General features: G+C 42.6%; 1 protein-coding gene and 1 non-coding gene across 2 annotated transcripts in view; one reads left to right on the forward strand and one right to left on the reverse strand.

Moving 5' to 3' along the window:
• The window catches only part of ATP10A (ATPase phospholipid transporting 10A (putative)), a 177,775-nt gene that overhangs the window by 14,395 nt on the left and 140,426 nt on the right, over positions 1-22,954 (forward strand).
• On the reverse strand, positions 4,936-5,041 carry LOC118891422. Its single transcript, XR_005018998.1, has one exon. It is a non-coding gene; the product is annotated as a U6 spliceosomal RNA (small nuclear RNA).

Below are 22,954 nucleotides of genomic sequence, written 5' to 3' on the forward strand. Positions count from 1 at the left end.
AAGCTGAATGATATTCAGGGAGTATGTGTAGACCCCATTGTGTTCATTCATTCAGCTGGTGATGGACATTTTTGGGTTGCTTCCACCTTTTGGCTGTTGTGAGTAATGCTGCTATGAACATGGGTATACAAGTATTTGCTTGAGTATCTTGTGCTTGACCTTTATGGGGATGTTTTGCATGGATTTCATTTGGATGCCCTGGTTTCCAGGGGCTGTATCTATGTATTCAGGATGGCACAGTCAGGGTGCATCTAGGCAGCATGCACTATGGGGTCTTTCCCCACCGTTAGCTTTTGTGTGGCTCCCATGAACTAAGGAGGTTGCTTCAGCCCTTTACCTTCAGGTGGTGCTGCCAACAGACAGGTCTCCAGGAGCCCAGCCGATGTATCCGTAACCACACCTGTCTCCCCCAACTACACACCTGCAGACTTGGGGGCACTGCTGTCAACTTAGCCTGGGTCAGGTGCTCCCTCATGGTCCTGTTGCCTGGATATCATCCCGCCCTTTATCTTTGAGCTTGAGATTCCTTTGGGTCCAGAGGCAGCTCTGTTTACTGGCCGCCCAGGCACAGCTGTCGGCTCACTGCAGTGCACACAGGTGGAGGCACCAGGTGTCACTGTTGCCGCATCACTGGGATGTCCTGATGCCCACACGTGCAGGAGAAAGGGCCTGCTGACTTTGCGGTTCTGCAGGTGTGACTTGGTCTTTGCCGCCTTTGGCACCTTTCTCGCCTCTGTCATCCTTGCTGGTGTTCAGAGTCTCCATCCTTGTTCACGCTTTGATTCCCCACGGTCAGAGCCCAGGGTGTCTTACAGCTCCTGAGAATCTCCAGCCAAGGTCTTGCTTGGTGAGTTCCACCTCGTCAGATGGAGGTGCCACCATCTCCCTGCATTTGGGGCTTTCTCCTGGGTCACTTCCACCCTTTTGATGGGGCCCTTGTTCTGGGCTGTGTCCCTTTTGGTCAAATCAGAGGCATGTGGTGACTGGTGATTGGAGGAAGACGGGGAGGGCCCAGTGGACCTAAAATCTGTCACTGAAGACAGGGAGGAGTTGAGATCATTCCATGTCCCTGAGGCTGTCACACCATCCCTGCCCGCATGGCCCCACCCCTGTTCCACGTCTCATTTTACAGTTGGGGCTAGGCCTGTCCCCAGAGGGTGAGTCTGCAGGTCTACAGTGCTGGTGGCTTTGCTGCAGGAGCAGGACCAATGTGCCCGCCCCATCGCTTGCCTGCAGCCCTGCGGGATGGGCAAGGTGTGGACAGGGATGGACCCCTGTCCCCCCCCCGCCAATCAGAGTGCGTGGAGTGGCGGGGGGCCGTGGTGAGGGGACAGGTGGGGCTGTGCCCATCACTCTCACTGCATGATCGTGAAGCCCTTTCTGAAAGAGGCTGGTTTTCAACCTTCTTTTACTAATAAGTGAGTTCTTACTCTATCTACATTTTGAAAGCTTTCAGGAACACAGAAATTGTTTTTAAAGGAAAACAACTTATTTCCCTTTTGATTACCTGAGAAATTAATATATCCCTTTAAAAATAGGACATCATAAAAACGAATATATTAGGAAAATGGATGTGTAGAAAAATATTTCTTAAGCTTCATTACCCTTGTTCAGGCCCATAAAAGTTCCTTTGATTTGCGTCATAATTTAACTTGAGATTGGAGTTTATTAATCCTCCTCTTTGTAGAGGGTCCAGCTGGCCAGAGGTGGAATGTACAGAGAAACTCCAGGATTTGTTATCTCAAGGTCATTTCCACTGAATGGCAAATTCTCTCCCTTTTTGAAAGCATTCAAATTGTAATGTTATGACATACAACCAATGAGAAATAATAAACATGCTATCAAAGTGTATGACAAAGGCATTTTTTAATCCCTGTGTGCTTTGTGGCCTTGTGTCATTTGTTTCTCACATTTTGGCTCCTTCATATTACTTGGAGTGATAGTAAAGTAAGGTGTCATCTCCACTTGATTTATCTTGAGCAAAAGTTCCTAGTGTGGTGGGCTTTGTCATGGTTTTGGCAGAGGGGGACATTGTTGTTTTAGACAAATACTTCAAAACTATGCTTTAAGGCCATGGGAAGGTGGAGAAAAGTGAAAAGGAGACTCCAGCCCTTTCTGACAGTGTCTGTTGAGTGTTTGTGAATTTAGAGTTTCTGGTATCAACCAGAAACAGCATCCAGAAATTGCTTCTGGAATTAGTGGGGTCTGTGGCAGGAGCTGTGGGCTTGGCATGATTGACTGTGAGAGTTCAAACACTGGGAGTGTCATGTGGGTGGCCCAGCATCTGTCTTTATTTGGGGGATGAGTTCTTCTTGAACATCCTCAAAGGGCTGGGGTGAAATCTGAGTAGATGGAAATCTGCGGGGTCAGGGCTTAGGGAAAGATGTTGAAAGAAGCTGTCTTCATTCATATGTGCCTAAAAGAGCTGATGGTGCACACACGTGTGTGTCTGTGTGCACGTGCACATTTGCTGTCATAAGGGATGCAAGTGTCAACCTGCCACGCCCACTCCCACCCCCCAAGAAAGGAGCATGTCTTTTCTGTACCAAATCTAGGCAATGAGTTGGGAACATCAGCTATTCGGTCTATGCAGAGGCAAAGTTCAGTCAGTTTCTTAGAGAAGGTATTCTACTCCCTGCCGTTTAATCGCATCTCTGTCTGCTCACGTGGAAGAGTTGCCTTCTGTCTCCAGCTTTCTGTTTTGAAGTTTGACATCCCCAGAGGTGTGGCCCCCTGGAACCCTCTGTGCACACTGATGTGGGTTTGAGTGGTGAGGAACGACTTGAGATGCCCCAGCCACACCTCGGGCCGATGAGGGGTGGAGGATGAGCCTTTGCTCCTTGGGTTCGCACCTGCTGTCTGGCACCGGGGGTGGGGGAGTGGGGAAGTGTGTGGAGTGACTCGGGTAGACAGGAGTTTGCATGGTTTTATTTTGTACCTCCGCTCCAACTTTAAATTGTTGGCATCTCCTGTAGCTGTTTAGAACACTAGGTTTTGAAATTCTGGATGGTGGAGGAAGACAATTTTAATAGTTAAATAAAACTACTTGATAATAGAGTCAGAGTTCTAGCTGTAAAAGACACCTTATAAAATCGGAGATGACATTTGTGTCTGAGACCTTAAAGACTGCTGACATTAATCATATATATAGATTATGTAAATTCTATTTATCACAATATGAAAATGATGCATTTCTTATAGAAATATCTCAAAAATACAAGTAAACTGATGGTTTAGTTTCTCGCAGTTCATTGAAACATGGTAGAAAAATTGAAAAACAGAGACTTCCTGGTTCCAGAACAAGATGGTGTAGATTCACTTTTCCTAACTCCTCCCCTACAACCAAATCCTGGAAATAATTCAACAGACAACAGTCAAAGAACACTGGAAGCTGAGAGAAGAAGGCAGACTGGCTGGGGACCTGAGAACTTGAAGTATGATAGCACGGTGAATTCTCTGGGTCTCCTTTCTACCTCCCATGTACATCCAGCCTGGGCATGGAGAGTCCTGTAACCAGAACTGCCAGCAAGTATAGACAAAAACAAAAAAGGCTCTGTGGCCAAAGGGGAAGCCCAACAGTGACCTAGGAGAGCCCCATCCCACACAGGGCACCAGCAGGCACTGATGCTCCTGTAGGAGCAGTGTTGGCACAGCTCTGGGTGCCCTGCTCTCCACCCAGTAGCATAAGGAGACCCAGGCCCAGGGGTGTCTGCCCACCCACCCACACCACAGTGGAAGGCAACCTGGGGAGGTGCCTTCCTATTGCATGTACAAAAATCCCAGAGTTAACATCATACTACTGGTGAAAGACTGATGCCTCCCCACCTAAGAATGAGAACAGACAAGAATGTTAGCTTCATCACTCTTACTTGATACAGTACTAGAAGTTTTTGCCACTGCAATAAGATACGAAAAAGAAACAAAATGCATACAGGTTGGAAAGAAAAAATAAAACTTAATTTGCAGCAAACATGATTACCTATGAAGAAAATACTAAGGAATCTACCACCAAAACCAAGCCAAACCAAACAAAAACAAAAAAACTAGTAATCCTAGAGCTAATAAATGAGCTCATTAAGATTACAGCATACAAGATCAACATATACAAATCAATTGCATTTCTATACACTGACCATGGACAAGTGGAAACTGAAATCATAAACACATTACCATTTATAATTGCTCCAAAGAAAATAAAATACTTAGATATAAATTTAATAAAGCTCATACAAGATCTGCATGAGGAAAATTACAAAGTGCTGATGAAAGAAATGAAAAGAGATCAGGGTAAATGTGGAGACATACCATGTTTATGGATTGGAGGGAGCATTGTAATGGAGATGTCAATTACCCCTAAAATTATCTTTAGGTTTAACACAATTCCTATCAAAATCTCAGCAAACTTTTTGTAGACATAGGCAGGCTTATTCTGATATTTATGTGGAAAAGCACAGGTCATAGAATAGCTAAGACAGTTACGAAAAGGAATAAAATGGGAAGAATCACTCTTCCCAATATTAATGCTTGCTGTAGAGCTACAGAATTCAAGATAGTGTGGTATTGGCAAAAGGATAGTCACATATATCAAAGGAACAGAATAGAGAACTCAGAAATAAACCCACACAAATATGTCCAATTAATTTTTGGCAAAGAACCAAAAACAATTCAATGCAGGAATGTATAGCCTTTCAAGAAATTGTGTAGGAGCAATTGAATATCTAGAGGCCCAAAAAGAAAAAAAAAGAAAGAAAGAAAGGAAAAAATCCTAAACTTTACACCTCATACAGAAATTTACTCCAGAAAAATCATAGATTTAAATGTAAAACTACAAAACTTCTAGAAGAAAACATTTTGAAAAATTTTTTTCAGGACCTAGGACTAGGCACAAAGTTCTTAGACTTGATACCAAAAGAATCATCCATAAAAGGAGAAGTTGATAAATTGGACCTCATCAAAATTAAGAACATTTGCTGTGGGAAAGACCCTGTTAATCTTCTCTGTATCGTTCCAATTTTAGTATATGTGCAGCCGAAGCGAGCACAAAGACCCTGTTAAGAAAAAGAGAAGACAGATTACAGACTGGGAGAGAATATTTGCAAATCACATACTCAACAAAGTGCTTGTATTCAGAATATATAAAGAACTCTAAAAATTGAACATTAAAAAAACCTAATTTGAAAATGAGCAAGAAATGAGGAGACATTTCACTGTAGAAGATATGCAGGTGGCAGTAAGCACATGGAAAACGTTAAGCATCCTTAGATAATAGAGAAATGCAAATTCAAACCACCAGGAGATATCACTGTACATCTACTAGAATGGCAAGAACAAAAATGGTGATAACACCAAATGTTGCCACGATGCAGAGAAACTGGATGTCTCAAGTATTGCTTGTGGGATTGTAAAATACATCCACTTTGGGAAATAATCCTTTTAAAACCATAAATAGAATTTCTCTATGAACCCAACTGTACTCTTGGGCTTTTACCCCAGAGAAATGAGGATTTATTTTCACACAGAAATCTGTACACGAGTGTACACAGCAGCTTTATTCATAATAGCCCGAAGCTGGAAACAACCCAGGTGTTCAACGGGTGAATGGTTAAACAAACTGTGGTCCATCCACACCTTGGAATGCTACTCAGCAATAAAATGGAATGAACTGTTGTTACATAACCACTTGGATGGGCCTCAAGGACATTTTACTGAGTGCAAAAAGCTGATTCCAGAATGAAACATGCTGCATGATCCCATTTACGTAGCATTTGTGAAATAACGTAATTATGGAACAGATTAGTGGTTGTCAGGGGTTAGGGATGGGGAGGATGGGTGTGGCTACAAAGAGGTAGCATTGAGGGGGTACTGTATCTTGATGTGGTGTTTATAAGAGGTTACACATGGAAAATCACATAGAAGTACACATATACATACACAAGTGCGCTTAAAGCTGGTGAAATCTGCATAAGCTCTGTAGGTTATACCTTGTCAGTTTCCTTGTTTCAATATTGTACTCTGGTTATGCAGAAATGCAGGATGTTAACATGGGGGAGGCTGGCTGAAGGGTGCATGGGCCCTCCCTCTACATTTCTTTGCAACTTCCTGTGACTCTATTATTATTTTAAAACAAAAAGTTTAAAAATGATCATTTTGTTATTAAGTACTATAATTATTAAATATGAAAAGGAGACACAGAAATTCAATATTCCTAGGATCCAGACAGTGGGACTGTGAGGCTGCCGGGACCATGGTCTCTGAAGGGGTGCCTGTTCCCTCATGTTGCTCTGCCATTGCAGCAAGATGGGGAGAGATGTGCTGCCACTCTTCCCAGGGAGTGGTAGTGTCAGACATTACACGTCCCAGCAGAGATGAAGCGCTTGGGTAACAACATCTCTTATGGGTGTGGGTATAAGCATATATACCTTGTGAATAACTGTAATTAAGGGCAAATAGAAGAATCTTGCTGTTATTCCATACCTGACTTTGAGGTGACTTGGTTCTCTGGTTATAAGGAAACTATAAAACACTCGGGAATATTAGCTTAAATTAATGCCTGGAAATATCCCATAGAATTTTATCTTAATAATGTCCTTTCTTAAAAAAATAAATTTATTTATTTTTGGCTGCGTTGGGTGTTTGCTGCTGCGCACAGGCTTTCTCTAGTTGTGGCAAGCAGGGGCTACTTGTCTTTGCAGCGTGTGGGCTTCTCATTGCGGTGGCTTCTCTTGTTGCAGAGCACAGGCTCTATGCGCGCGGGCTTCAGTAGTTGTGGCACATGGGCTCAGTAGTTGCGGCACACAGGCTTAGTTGCTCCATGGCATGTGGGATCTTCCCGGACCAGGGATCGAACCTGTGTCCCTGGCATTGGCAGGCGGATTCTTAACCACTGCGCTACCAGGGAAGCCCCCTTAATGTCCTTTTATCTTATTGTTATGAGTAATTCAGATAATGATGTTGGAAGGGATGCACTAATGCACACACCCTGGAGTTTCTTATTAACCCGGGCTCAGTCCTGGGAATATCCCAGCCCTTTGTCTTTGAGATCAGGATTGTAACTGGATGCTGAGGGATAGCCAGTGTCTTCTAGAAAGAATTGGTCTTGGATAAAAGCATATTGCTATGTCACAGTTGACACCTATGTAAATACACATTTTTAACATATTTACAAGAGATGGATACTGTGCAGAAACACTACACTGCATGGGATGTTCCTAAAATAAACAAGCTTTCATCCAGAGACATTCACTCCCAGGAAATAAGAACAGGGGCAGGTGTCTCGCAGTCCTGTGGAAAGGTGAGGAAGTTCTCAATAGGAAATGCCTCTGTAAGGACCTTGATTTCTAACTATAGAGAAAGGCTACTTCTAGAACAATATCTTGGAGACATGCCCGCCGTTTCCCAATTTGCTCAGGGGAAATAGGTTAAAGGAAGTACCACACGCAATATCATTAATCAAGAGCCTTAACTCTCAGCGGGACACTTCCCTGAAGAGGCTACAAGGGACTCCATTGCAGAGGCGTTTAAAGCTGCAGAAAATCAAAACTTGATCTGCATTTGAGTAACAATCCCTGTTGTTGGATTAATAAAATTATTTGGGGGGGAGGGATGGATTAGCAGTTTGGGATTAGCAGGTGCAAACTATTATATATAGAATGGATAAACAACAAGGTCCTATTGTATAGCACAGGGAACTATATTCAATATCCTGTGATAAACCGTAATGGAAAAGAATATGAAAAATAATGTATTTATACATATAACTGAGTCACTTTGCTGTACAGCAGAAATTAACACAACATTGTTAACCAATCATACTTCAATAAAATAAAAATATTGTTTGTGCTAGAATGGAGATTGAAGGGTGGCCTTAAGCACAGAGCCGAGCCCTGAGGCTGTCGTTGGGATGATCTAAAATCTGGTTCAAGCCAGGGCCACCTTGGGCTTTCACACTGAGGCTTGGGAAGTTGTCACCCAACCCAGGTGTGGCTCTGCTGGGGATGTGAATTTGTCACAGGCCGTTTGGAACCTCCAGGTCCAGGACCTTCACTCTGGCTCCTGAAGAAGCTGAGGCTTGTGCAGGAGCTGAGCTTACTTGGGACTGTGTTTCGTGCCTGCCTTTTGCAGGCACGTGACCTGATGTGAGATGAAGAGTACATTCCGAAGTGTTCGTTAGGCCTCTGAGATTCTTACTGCTGAGTAATAAGCAATTTGAGTATGTTGGTTTCACATTGAAAAATCAGAGTATCCGAGTTTCTGTTTTGTCTGAATCAGGCCAAATGAGAACCTGCCAAACCTCAAGAAAACTGGACCCAGATGGAGTACACACTTCCCGAAAGGGCCTTCCCATGGGACCAGCTACATGCGACCCGGATGTAGAACAAAGATGACCTATATGCTTCTCTGACATGTGCCCACCAGAGTTAAATGCCTGGGCCATTTGGCCTTAGCTATCCGCAGCTTTCTTCTTCTTATTTTAATTCGTTATCCGCCCCCCAACCCCCACCCAGTAGCATCTTAGTACTTTTACATATTTTCTTACTCTCAATAAATTTTTGCTTAAGGGCAACCATGTGACAAAATAATTCCTATCTAAACCACCATTTCTCTGAAAGTTCAAGGCCATTTCATATCTAATGAGATTTACTAAAGTTAAAAATCTCAGTATGGGACTGCCCTGGCGGTGCAGTGGATAAGAATCTGCCTGCCAGTGCAGGGGACACGCGTTCAAGCCCTGGTCTGGGAAGATCCCACATGACGCACAGCAACTAAGCCCGTGCGCCACAACTACTGAGCCTGTGCTCTAGAGCCCGCGAGCCACAGCTACTGAGCCCACGTGTCACAGCTACTGAAGCTTGCGTGCCTAGAGCCCGTGCTCTGCAACGAAGAGTAGCCCCCGCTCGCTGCAACTAGAGAAAGCCCGCGTGCAGCAACGAAGACCCAATGCAGCCAAAAATCAATAAATCTATAAATAAATTTATTAAAAAAAAAACTCAGTATGTCTGAGTTTTTAATAAAACAATGAGTCTTACTGCCGTATACATTAATCCATTCAAACTAGCTTTCTTAGCTGTGTAGGCGGGGGGTGGGGTGGGGGGAAGCCCTCCTGGGGAGACCATATCAGAATCAGCTGGAGAGGTGCTTTTTCCGAGTGTATTTGCTTCCCTAGGTGAATATTTCCTCTTCTCCACTTCCCCTTTACTGCTTTGGTTTGCAGCCATCACAGGAAAACAAACTTGCTTCCCGCTGGTTTATTCTTTTGCAGACAGAGTAGAATGAGGTCTATTAGGGAAGGCTAGCGGCAACTGGAAGGTACCTCTTTTCTGGAAAGCAGCTGGACCTATACTGTTTGAAATCAGAGACCAAAGCAGACCCAGTTTTATCTTGACTAAATGTGGGGTATAATGACAGACATCAGGGTGGTATGTCACAGAAACACTGGAACAACTTCTGCTAAAGTTATGGCTAGAACTCCCTAGCGCAGTGGTTTTCAAAGTGTGGTCCCTGGACCAGCATCATCAGCATCACCTTGGAACTTGTTAGAGGTTCACATTCTAATGCCCTGTCCCCCACCAACTGAATCAGACTCTGGGATGGGTGCTGTCCTCTGTGTTTGGTACTGCCGCTTGCTGAAGTTGGAGCCCAGGCCTGAGAACACTGGTGCCATCAGCTTTCTCCCTCCTGTTGACCTCCACACTGCCCAAGGGCAGTGCCCCCAGCCAGGTTCTTTCTTCCGAGAGCATCATCACCTAGTTTAGCCCTCCCCTGCCCATCTTCCCTCCTGCCAGCTCCCCTTTTAACCAGGTCTGCTGTGTGTTCCCCCTTCAGTTTGCCCAAAGCCTGCCCCCTATCCTCAGCTGTTTCCTAGGACCCCCCCTGCTGAATGGGAGCAGACAGGTGATTTCCACCCAAGTGACTGTGAGTGTGCACAGTTTCTGGTCCTGTCCCCATTCGTGCCCATCTGTTTTAGATAATAAGATCTTAGAGCTTAAAGAGCATTGCAGTTTATACCTTTCCTTTTTGTTCCTCAAGTCAGCAGCATCATCTACACATATGAAGCCCAGTTGCAGATGTTCTGTGGACACAAAGGTGAAACATTGGCCTTTGTCTTTAAGGGGCTTACAGCTGAGCCAGAGGGACAGGTGCTCACAGAGATGGCCTTGCTAGAAGTGTGGTTCTTTGCAAGTGACTTCTGCCCTCACTCTCCTCCTCTGTGAATCAAGGGTGATGATGGTACCCATTTCCTAGGGTTGCTATGGAGACCAGCTCACGTGAGCCAATACCTAGAATATATGTAGGACAGTTCCTGGCACATAGTTGGCACTAATTAATTACATAGCTGTCTGAGAGGATAGCGGGGATGGTCAGCCCTGGTTGCACTGCCCAAGAAGACTTCCTGGAGGAAGTGGGGTTTGCGAGGGCCTTGAGGATGTCTTAGTGTTTGACTAGGTAGGTACAAGTTTAATAAAATGTGTCTGCACTTGGTTGCCTTGTGTTAGTGATGTCTACAGCAGTTCAGCCCACACCATGAGCCTTAAACGCTTCTTTCTTTGATGTTGGCACTGCCACCTCTGTGGTCAGGGCGTGTTTCTTTTGCCACCACATTTATGGGGTAGTTGGTTCAGATAGCCCTCTGGAAGGAAGTTAGAAAGGGAATAGAATTAGCGAAGAGAAAAGGGTGCAGAAAGAGAGGAAGAAATGAAGGGATCCACTGGGAAAGGTGGAGCAGGAATACCATAAGGAGCTGCTGCGGGGGAAGAAAAAGTGGGAAGGGATTGGGAGGGAGGGAGGGCTGGATGCCCAAGACTCCGGGATTGTGTTCCTGCCTTAAAGGCTGCACTGACTCCCGCAGCCCCGAAAGCAGCTGGTGATGTTGGTGACTGAGTACCCGTGTCCCTGCCCTGACACAGAGGGGAGCCACTTCTGGGGGTGTTGCCCCTGTGGGGGTTAGGGGGGCCACAGAGCAGGGATTCCTTTTATATTTTTTCTTTTTAAATTTTTTTTTTTTTTAAATGTTTTGGTTTTTTTTTTTTTTAAATTTATTTATTTATTTATTTATTTATGGCTGTGTTGGGTCTTCATTTCTGTGCGAGGGCTTTCTCTAGTTGCGGCAAGTGGGGGCCACTCTTCATCGCGGTGCGCGGGCCTCTCACTATCGCAGCCTCTCTTGTTGCGGAGCACAGGCTCCAGACACGCAGGCTCAGCAATTGTGGCTCACGGGCCTAGTTGCTCCGGGGCATATGGGATCTTCCCAGACCAGGGCTCGAACCCGTGTCCCCTGCATTGGCAGGCAGATTCTCAACCACTGCGCCACCAGGGAAGCCCTCTTTTTAAATTTTGACTCCAAAGTGAACAGAAATGTTTGGCAGCAGTACTCTACTGGCAAGTGACTCTTCAGAATATAAAACTGAGGATCCTATAGGAAAGTCAGCCTGAACTGGCCTCTAACCAGTCCGCCTTGGCTGCTGTGGAACCGGGTTTCCATTCTCTAGAGACAGGAGTATTCCATTCCGTGAGGTCTTTGTGGAGCGTGGCCAACATGCACGTGTACATTGTGCTCTTTTAATTTCTTCTCTAGGCAGAAGGCTGGTGGTTGCCCGTTTTTGTTTTACTTTTTTGCTTTACATGTAGTACATGAAAGGAGAGTGATTCGGATGTAAAGGATATGCGCTTGGAAAAAACCTAGAACCCATCTGAAATAGTTCCCATGATCGTAAAACAAAAAATGGAATCTGCCCATCAGCAACCTGGGATGTAAAGATGCCAGTGTGGAATCCCTGTGATGGGCCCAGAGTGTCTCCTGTCTTTGTGACGTCTGTGCCCTGCTGAAACAGGGTCTCTGTCAGCATAGGAAGTGGAGCTCAACTCTCCACCGTGGCTGTGGTAGTTTGGACACAAACCGGGTGGCTTAAAACAATGGAAATTTATTCTGTCACAGTTCTGGGGGCCAGAAGCGTGAAATGGAGCTGTTGGCAGGGCCGTGCTCCCCCTGAAGGCTCGAGGGAACCTTGCTTCATGTAGCTCCTGGTGGCTGCTGGCCACCCGTGTTTTTCCTTGGCTTGTAGCTGCATGGCTTAAGCTTTTATCTTCATCTTACCAGGGCTGTCTTCTCTCTGTGTGAGTCTCTGTGTCTTTGTTTTCTTTACAAAGGACAGCAGTCAGTGGATTAGCACCCATCCTATTCCAGTGTGGCCTCATGTTAACTTACAAAGACCCTATTTCCAAATAAGGTTGTGCTCTGAGGTTCTGGGTGGACATGGCTTTTGAGGACACTTCATCACAGTGTAACTGACGTAGTCACTTACGGACACTTGTCTCTGTTGGCAAGGTTTGTTGGTTTTCTGTTTGTAAAGGATTCCATTTAGGTGGTGAATAAGGAGTTGTTAAGAGCCGAGGGTGGTGTGGCTCTTTGGAGATCTCTGACGGAGCTTGTCTTCTGGGTCTTCACCTGATCAGGCAGTGAGGTGGTGCCCACGGGAACCTCTTTCAGTGCAGGGAGAGTCTGGCTTATGGTCCCTGGCTCCCCACGCCTGGCACAGCGCCTGGCACGTCATATGGCTCGGTTAGAGCTTGTAGATAAATAGAGACTCAGAAGACGCGGTGCATTAATCCATATGGTATTTGGAAAAAATCCTTGAAGACACTCTGATTGCCAAGTATTTCAAGGATGTTGCTGGGTCAGCTTTGCTTTCACATCTCTACACGCTGACGTGTGTTTTTATAGAACTCCCGAAAGTGGTTCCCTCCCCTATTAGGAATTGCCCGCCCATAGCATTCCCCTGGAAAATGTTATCAAGGAGATTAACTGCATCTGTGAATAAATCTGGCATTTTTTGGAGGGAGCGTAAACACACAGAACACACTGCAGTTACAGTCATGGCCCAAGGGCATGTAATTGCAGCGAGTACCTTGTATGGGTGGGTCCCCGCAGCCCGAGCCACACGCAGCTTTGGAATGAGCTGGGCTTCCAGAGGAAGGAGTGGGTGTGGGCAGTGCTTCCAGACGTCCAGACACAGTGGAGGGTGCTGGGTCGGGCCCAGGGTGCAGCCTGTCTGTGGGGGGAGTGGTGGGTGGGTGGGGAGTCTGGCTGCATTTCGCTGTGGATTCGTCATGCACCCCAATTACAGTTTTAGCTTCGAGTGATGCGGATGGGCTGTCGGATGCAGGAAGCCTGGCACATGGCGAAGCCATGAAGCTGGAGGAGGGTGGATGGTCCTCTGAGAGCACTGTCAGCTCGGCCAACTGTTTTCTGGTATCTTTTGTGCATCTGAGGAAATGGATTCCTTAGATGTGGAATGTTGACTCCCATAAGCTCTTAGATATTGAAGCTTCCTAAAGCTAATATTTTAAAAGGGTCTAATAATGAAAACAAAAAGAGGTAATTTTGTAGTGTCATGCCTTATTGGGTGTGGGAAAATTATAGACTTAGAGTTCTGGACCAAGGACCCTCAACCCGCAGTGAGAGAAGGGGAGGGGTCCCACAGGAAGATGCCCATTAGTAGAGCAGAGGTGTGGCATCTGGGGACATATGCTGAGTGAAGAGACAGGGAGGATGGGGCATGGTGCCAGGCACTGCCTGTGGGCACTGCGTCTCCTGCAGTTAAGCCTCTGGTGTGCTTGTGCTGTGGAGGGGGCGGGGCTGTCCTCACTACCCCTTTGCTTCATAGATGGAGCCTAGCTCCAGATGGTTTTCCCTCCCTGCGTCCCTCACTTGTCACCCCTCCACCTCCACTGACCCAGCTGGCCTGTGCCTCCGCCCCTGCCCCCAGCGCGCACCACATACCCTCTACCCAGCAGTGATGCCTTACAACCCAAAGCAGATCTCACAGGCTTCTGCTCAGAAGCCTCCCTGCCTCCCCTCCCACCCGGAGGAAGACCCAAAGCCCTCTCCTGGCCACAGGGGCTCTTTACCGAGCTGGCTGCTGCCTGTCTCCCTCCCTCCTGTCCTCGCCCCCCACCACCCACCCCACATTGGCCTCCGGGCTGTGCCCACTTCAGGGCCCTGGGCAGCTGCCCTTTCTGGAACCTTCCCCACGCTCCCTGGCTTGTCCCACACAGTGTCATCCACATCTGGGTTCCAGTGTCGTGTCCTCAGGGAGCTCTTCCCTGCATCCTGCTCTGTTTATTCTGACACCACTCACCACAGTCCACTGTTGGTTGTTTTGCAGCACCGCCCCCCCGCCCCCCATTAGAGTGTGAACTCCACAGGAGCAAGAGCTTGGCTGCACACCTGGCCCCTCGAGGGGAGCCCACCTGCCTCCTAAACATGCTCAAGGCATACATACATAAGGTATATTTTAAGGAACAAATAATGTCACAATGCTCATTAACCATTGCCTCACCTATTTAAGACTTTACTGGGGGCCTTGTTTTCACTAATCTTTAAAATGGAGCTGACACTTCCTCCTCAGTATAACTTTAGGTTAAAAGGATGCAAAGTCCTGGTAGCATTACTCCTTGGGTGCTTTCAGGGGTTGCCCTCCTCCTTGGTGACATCACTACCTGCCATGATGATACCTGAACTGACACCTTCCCCTCCTCCCAGACAGGTGTGGCCAAGCTTTGTAAAAATTCCGTTATAAAAAAAGCACTCTGGGACTTCTCTGGTGGCGCAGTGGTTAAGAATCCACCTGCCAATGCAGGGGAAACGGGTTCGAGCCCTCGTCCAGGAAGATCCCACATGCCATGGAGCAACTAAGCCTGTGCGCCACAACTACTGAGCCTGTGCTCTAGAGCCCGTAAGCCACAACTACTGAGCCAGCATGCCACAACTACTGAAGCCCACACGCCTAGAGCCCGTGCTCTGCAACAAGAGAAGCCACCGCCATGAGCAGCCTGTGCACAGCAATGAAGAGTAGCTCCCGCTTGCCGCAACTAGAGAAAGCCTGCGTGCAGCAGTGAAGACCCAATGCAGCCAAACTATAAATAAATAAATAAATAAATAATTTTTTTAAAAAAAGCACTCTTTGGACATACTTGTGTTATTGCAAGAAAAATGGGAAAGAAAGGAGTACAACTGTCCTCCTCTCCCCTGCTCCCCGTGTTGGTTCTCGCAAGCGCAGTGGAATCACAACATCTGCCACTGTTCCTTCTCCCACACATTTCCAGCGTGTGTGAGATGCTGGACATGGCTTCATACACAATGAACAGAAGGTTGCCAGGTATCGCCAGCCATAGAAATACCTACTTTCTGAGTGAATGTTCCATTTCTATAAATCTATCCTGAGAAAATAATCTTTAATGCAGTCACAGATTAAAGTGTCCAAAGAGAGTTTGTACAACAGCAAAAATAGAACATAACTTAAATGCTGCTAAATTAGCATAATGGTTAGGTATTATAGTACATTCATTTCTTGGAATATTAATGTATTTATTAAAGTATATTTAAAAATACTTTTATTGATAAGTCCATGGGAGTACTTATAATTGAAAAAACCAGTACAAATGATACTTAACATAGCATGTTAAATTCCCCTCTGTTTTAGACCCCTTTTAGCCACATTCTGTAAGTTTTGGTGGTTGTGTTTTCGTTTGCATTAATCTCAAAGTATTTTCTCTTCTTTTTAAAAATTGTTTACTTATTTATTTATTTATTTTTGGCTGCGTTGGGTCTTCGTTGCTGCACGCGGGCTTTCTCTAGTTGTGGCAAGCAGGAGCTACTCTTCGTTGCTGTGCGCGGGCTTCAATAGTTGTGGTGCATGGGCTTAGTTGCTCCGCAGCATGTGGGATCTCCAGGGCCCGAACCCGTTTCCCCTGCATTGGCAGGCAGATTCTTAACCACTGCGCCACCAGGGAAGCCCCTCTTTCACTCTTGAGGTTTCTAAACTTTAAAGTCTACTAGAATATGTAAAAAATGAGTTTCTTTAAATATTTGGTTAACTTCTGAAAGTTTGCATATTGTAGAGGCATCAAGATTTCTTATTTAGGTTAAATGGGTCATAACTTAATGAAGGTAGATTTGCAACTTTAGATAGAAAATGTAGTGTAAGAAAGACATTGCGTAGGAATCTAGATTTGTTTTTACGTTCGGTTGGAATTAGCAATTCAGTTTGGCTGTACTGTTTACCATAGTTAAACATTCAAACATTGATTCAGCTATGAATTGGCAATACACTGCTTTGTATAAGGTATAAAAGGTGACGGGAAATTGTTATATGTAAGATAATTTTCCCTATTGACATTATTTTCTAAGCTGTAGGTTCTGAGAGAGAGAGAGAACAAGACTTAATATGCTTATGGAGTGCGACAGACCTGTGTTTTGGCTCCAGCTGTGCTTAGATGCTAGTTATGTGAATTTGGGCATGATGCTTGAAGCCTGTATTTCTCTGTAAAATGGGAATATTACCTACCTCCTAGCCTTGTTGTGAGATGCATAAAGGCACATTGGGTCCTTGTGATGCCCCTGGTCAGCAGGGGTAGGAGGACAAAGCGTGGGTCAGATAATAAAGTCCAAAAGTTACATAGCCAGGCTAAATTTTCATGTAATACTGAAACAAACATAGATTATGACATAGCATTAATTTTATCATTAATCATTAGTATTTTTAGAAGTACTGGGTGACAGCTTAGCACCACACAATATATATTATTTACAAATATGTACATACTTAAATAAATAGCAAATGAATACATAAGTACATAATAATACCTATTTAATGCATACATACATAAATATTATGTTTCTAAAATGTATACATGTTTACTATAGATCATTTGGAACATATAGTAATTCAGAAAGAAGTAAATACCAATCATGTGCAACCTTTCCTGTCACTCAAGAGACTTTTACCGTCCTCATGTGCTTATAGTTTTGTATTCCGTGTTTGTTGCCTTGTTATGTTTTATGTATCATGAAATATTCTGCAAAAATATGATTTTTAAAGACTACAAAGCTTCTGCTCTAATGATTGTTACCATTTACTTCATTGTTCATGAATTTTTGAACGGGTTATGCATTCCTATACGATCCTTGTGTGATCTTGTTGTTTTTGCTGGATGTATTCCTACAGGCCTCCTGAAATCTGAAGGAAAAAGCCTTTCCAATATAGATGCCCCAATTGTCAGAGTGTCAAAAATAAGCTGGGGGCCAGTTTCAGAGACCCCCCCCACCCTCACTGACATTGGCCCCCAGCTTATTTTTAGTCTTTGCCTAAAGGCAGGCAAAAATGGCACCTTCTTATTTTTAATTTGTGTCTCTTTGATGGTAAGATTGTACATTATTTCCTTAGTGTTACTGGCTTTATGTTTCTTTTAAAATCACCTGTTTTTCCCCAGTTTAAAAAAATAATTGTTTACTTTTCATTAAATTTATAAGATATATAAACATATACCATCATGTATACTAATTTTTATCTAGTATATATGTTGCAGTATTTTTCCCATTGAATCATTACTTTCAGTTTTGTTGAGTGTTTTTTGACACATAAAAGTTGAAAACTTTCATATAGTCATATCAATCAATCTTTAGTTTTTTATACCTTTTAACTTACAAAGTTCTTCCAAACCTTGAACTAACGTACAAATAGTCACTTACATTCATTTTTGTTTTCCTTATGATTTTGTTTTAATTTCTCTCAAACATTTTACAGTGTATTTTGTGAGGGTAGAAAGTATGTTTTTCCCTTCAAATAATAAATTTTCCAAGAAGAATTTATTGAATTTTTTTCTCACCAATTTAAAATCCTACTTTCATTGTATTCATTTTTTTCGTTTTTTTACTCCAGACCACCAGTCTTACCCTGCATATTCCTTTGCACATTTATAAGCATTTTAACATGTGGTGATGAAAAATCACTCCATTTAAATTGTTTTCTTAGGTATTTTCACCCATTTATTTTTCCATGTAAATATTAGAAATATTTTCAAGCCAATATAAATGGGTTGAAAAAAATGTCACCAAAAAAACGTCCCTGTGGAGTTTTGATTGGGCTTGCTCTGATAGAAGGAGAATCAACATCAATATGGTGTAGCATGTTTCCATTTAAGGCCATGGTGGTCCTCATATTAGCCAGGTTTTCCTTTTAAGTTGTTCAGAAAGCACTGCCGTTTCCTTCATAAAGATTCTGCACAGTAATTTTTAAATTTATTTCTTTACATTTGTAATTTTTGTGCTATTGTGAATGGTCTGCCTTCCTTGGACAAGCTTCCTCCCCTAGATTTTTGAGCTAGTGATTACAGATGTAGAAGTATGCTGTTCAATTGCATGTGGCTCTTTCATTGAAGTTTTTGATTTTGATCATATCATGATAGTTCTATCATACTTATATTCATCTATATGTATTTATATTTACCACTATAGTATGATCTATTCCTTTAGTGTCTTTTGTTTAAAAATATTTGTTTAATATTAATTTACTGTCTAAAAAATTATTTTCTCATATATTGATATTTGTCCTATAATATATTTTCCCACATTAAAATTTCTTTTGGTTTCAATTTGCTTTAAATGTATCCCATAATGAACAAATACTTTTATTTTTATATATTGTTTGCATAAAAATAAATTAGCAATGTAAAATTATCCCTAAGGTTCATTTTAATGGAACCTAAGATCAAATAAATAATGGTATAGGTTAATTATGCTTTTTTAGGTGGCTTTTTGTGTTTGTAAATTAATCTTCCAGTTGTTTCAAGCAAATTCAATGAAAAATCAGTTTACTAGAATATTAAAACTAATTTATAGTGAAAACCAAAAATGAATACATTAGATAGTCCATCTAAAGGAATGTACAAGTAGAACTTTATCATCATCGTAGCATTCTACATTTAATTACGAAAAATAACCTTTCAAATTCTTTAGCACCCTTCTTCTAAAGAGCCCTATTTGGTCTTGTTCCCATTGTAGAGATAAGGACTCTGACCCTGGGAAGGTCAAATAATGTGCACCCACCTGGATTTCCATCTATGAAGAGGTGAACTGATAGTTGAACCATGGAGGTGACCAGTGTCCTTCCAGCTATGATCTGGGTGGACTAGAGAGTTTGGAGAAAAGAAAGAGCTGGTAGTGTGTGTGCATTTGGGCAGTTGTTGTTCTTATGAAGTAAATGATTTTATAAATCATTTTTAGACACTTTTGTAAGATTAAGTATGTTATGTGAACTTTCATTTCCCAAAATGAATAGTATTTTCATAGTCTTCATGCTATCAAAGTTGGAAATTGATCTATTAAACTGACCTATTTAAATAAGGGTTTACCTTCTAGTGGGTTATGGACTGCATTGTTTGTTAAAAGAGAGAGGGAGAATTGCACTATAAATAGATTACAAAGACTAGTAGATTGTAAAATTCGAGCAGAATTTTTTTCCTACAGATGATCAAATTCTAGGGTGGGACCCACACCTTTTGTAGCCCAGAGTAAGCTATAACAGAAATTCTCACACCCATTCTTATAGTAGGCTTTTCTACTCCTAATGAGAATAATTCTCTAAATGTGGAGATCTTAGATCTTTTCACTTTGCAGATAGGTCACACCTCAAAAATTCATACAGATAAGACAAAAAAATCAGTTTTTCTCACTTAAAATTTTTTCGTAATGTCATATTATCTCAGAACTGTGTAGCATAGTATTTGATGTAGCAGGTTAGGGAGAGATGTAACCAAATCTGTGGCATGGTTGACGGTTACCTTTTAAAGAGATATTAAAAGCATGGCAATATTTTTGAAAATATCAAACCAATGTATACTCTTAAAAAACTTGTATTTTTTAAGAAAATTCTGTATTTCATTTATTTTTACTGTGCCCATCATTAACAGAAATCTGGATTTTTGCCTTACATAAAACCAATTATATTCTTTAGGCACAGAAAGGAAAATTTTTGAGTTCATTTGGTTTTTCATATTTTTCCACTTTTGTTTTAAAAGCAAAACCAGAAAAGCAACAAAAGGTCAGTCATTTTATTCATCGTAAGTTTTATTGCTCTGCAAGTTCTGTTCACCAACTTCAAACATTTTAAATTATAAATGTTAACTATTATTGATAATAAAGGAACAGGTATATCTCACTTTTAGAAATATTTTAAGTCTTCTGTAAGTTATTTACTATAGGCATTCTAGATCCCCTATGATGGAAATTTCTGGTTTAAAAAAGATTTACGTAATTTTCCTCCTTAAAATTCCTTCCATAAGACACAATTGTCAGAGTAACCCTCAGATTATCAGCCTAGAATTGGAAAGGCAAAATTTCCTTTCATTTGCAAGAGTTGGAACTGAATTGACCCATCAATTTAAAACACAAAGGTAATAATAGCCTGTGTAAAGCAAAATGTATCATCCTAAGGAGGGAAGCTAGTTCCGTGGTAAAGTTAACATTTCCTCGAAAATGGCTAATAAATAAAACCAGTCTTTTGTTTTTAACACTTCCAACGTAATATCATTTTCTTGGAAAAAGCCACTTTTCACATGTGTGGAACATCTAATCATTACAATAAGCTTAATAAAGGATGTTTGCAGAATTCATTCCTGAGTTTGGTTTTAGCCCGTGTCCTGTAATAACCAGGAGAGGTGAACTGGTGTGAGGAGAGGTGACCTGGTGTGTCTGGTGAGAGTTGGAAGAGGTGAGCTCTAAGCTTCTTTGCCGTCTGCAATGTTAAGACCATCTGCTAATAGATAACAAAGTTGGTGCATTTAAGTTTTCCATCTTCTTCCTGCCTGGCCACTCCTGGGAGTGAGAGGAGCTGTTGGGAGGGGCTGAGGGGAGAGTCTGGGAGAAGGGTGTGTCCCCCCAGAGGTGTCAGGCTGTGCAGGCACCCAGACCCCATGACGGACGATACTGTGCTGCAGAGGCCAGCCCGGCCCCGAGACATGCCCCTTGTTCCTGTGCAGTTGCAGTGCTGACTGAGTTTCACAACAAAGTGGACATCAAGATTTTTATAAATGTCTTTTTATAAGTCTCTTTTTTTGAACTCTGAAGGCAGAGGTTACTGTGGACCACTGGTTTGAGACCTTCACACTCCCATGGAACAGGCCCCCCATTGACTCTGTAGATACTATTTTAGAAGTGTCCAAAGTAGAACCTTGAGATGGTTGCAGAGCCACAGTCCCTCCTTTATGCAACGAGAAATCAATGCCGTTATGAAATGAGAACACAGGCCTAAATGTGCAAGTAGCCGATCTGTGGCTGCAGCTTTCTGGTTCTCCTGTCACCTCCCTGGGTCCCCTCCCTAGAATGCCACACAGATTTCTCCTGGTTTAGAATATGAAGTTACGTTAATCATTTTGAGTATTGATAATCTCAGCTGATCAATAACCTCAACTAATTGGGTTAAGTGAATAGTTAGTTGTGTCAATTTTTGGTTTTGTTTTGATGGAGCACAGCTGCTTGTGTTTTATGGAATTTAACTTCTGAGTGCTCAGTGGCTTGATGTCAACTTGGTAGAGGGTGAGGGGGTGGAGAGAGTTCAATTTAATCAAATTGATTTTAGCAAACAGCAAAAAATTTGACTGTAATATCTTTTTATCTTGAAAGGATGTTCTAGCTTCTTGAGAGAACCTTCTTACATATTCTTCACAAGCCAAATGGACATTTTGTGTTTGGGAGGTATACACCTTACACAAATAGTGCAGATATTTGTGCATTTTCCTATTAATTTTTAAACATTGGTCCCAGACTCTGACAAACTTCACAATACCAGGTTAATATGGCTGGCTCTGCCTTTATCTTCTGTCTGTCCCCAAAAATGGAAATGCAAAAGAATTTCCTCTTGTTGTACACAAAATAAGTTCCCAAACCAGAAATAGTTCCAAGGGAAATCCAAAGTGGTCTAATTGAAATTTAAGAAGGCTTATTCATTTATCTTTCGAAGTAACAGACTCCCTTCTGCCCAGCTTGAAGACGTGGAAACCTCAGGGATCACAAGGAAACATGTATTTTCCAGAGCAACTTAAAAAAAATCGCAGGAAAATGAGGCCTGGGTTGGCATGGGTGGTCCTGAGGAAAACGGCAAGTGAGGATTTGGACTGCAGACCCAAAGGCATTGATCTGCAGACGTCACTGCTGACACCGGGTGATGGGCATCGTTTCTGATGCCTGTCATCACTTCTGTGCAAGCAGATTTCCACCTGGTGTGACGTTCCTTCTGCCCGAAGGGTTTCCATTTCCTTTCCCAGAGTACAGGTCTACCTGGGATGAATTCTTTCCATTTTTCTAGGTCTGAAGAAGTCTTTATTTCTTTTTTGTTTTCAAAATATATTTTCACTGGGTGTAGAATTATAGGTGGACAGTTTTTTCTTTCAATACTTTGAAGGTGTTGCTTCACTGTCTTTTTTGCTTCGGTGTTTCCAATGACAAGTTTATCATTCTTGTCTTTGCGTCTCTGTACGTAATATATTTTTTCTCTATTTTTATGATTCTCTCTGTCATTGATTTTTAAGCAGTTTGAATATGATTTGCCTGGGGTGTCGTTTTCTTCTTGTTCTTGTGCTTGGGATTTATTGAGTTTTTTGAATCTGTGATTTATAGTTTTCATCAAATTTGGAAAATTTTTGGTCATTATTTCTTCATCCATTTTTCTCTGCTCCCCCACCCACCCCCCAACTCTATTTCAGATGTACTAGCCAACTAGAAGTTGTCCCAGAGCTTACTGATGCTCTTTTTATACCCTCCCATCTTTTTTATAAATCTATTTTTCATATTGGATAGTTTCTATTTCTGTGTCTTCAAGTTAATTAATTTTTTTCTTTTAAGGTGTCTAATCTGCCGTTAATCTCATCCAGTGGGTTTTTCATCTCAGACTTTGTAGTTTTCAACTCTAGAAGTTTGATTTGGGTCTTTATTTTTTAAATCTCTTCCAAATGTCTACTTAACAATTTCATCTTTCCTCTACTTTCTTGAACACACAGATTACAGTTGTCACAACTATGTTAGTGCCCTACTCATTCTGTCATCTGTATCATTTCTGCATCTGTTTGTATTGCTTGATTTTTATTTTCTTGATTATTTTTCTTCTTCTTTGCATGCCTGTGG

Source organism: Balaenoptera musculus, chromosome 2 (assembly GCF_009873245.2).
Source record: "Balaenoptera musculus isolate JJ_BM4_2016_0621 chromosome 2, mBalMus1.pri.v3, whole genome shotgun sequence".
Taxonomy (NCBI): domain Eukaryota; kingdom Metazoa; phylum Chordata; class Mammalia; order Artiodactyla; family Balaenopteridae; genus Balaenoptera; species Balaenoptera musculus.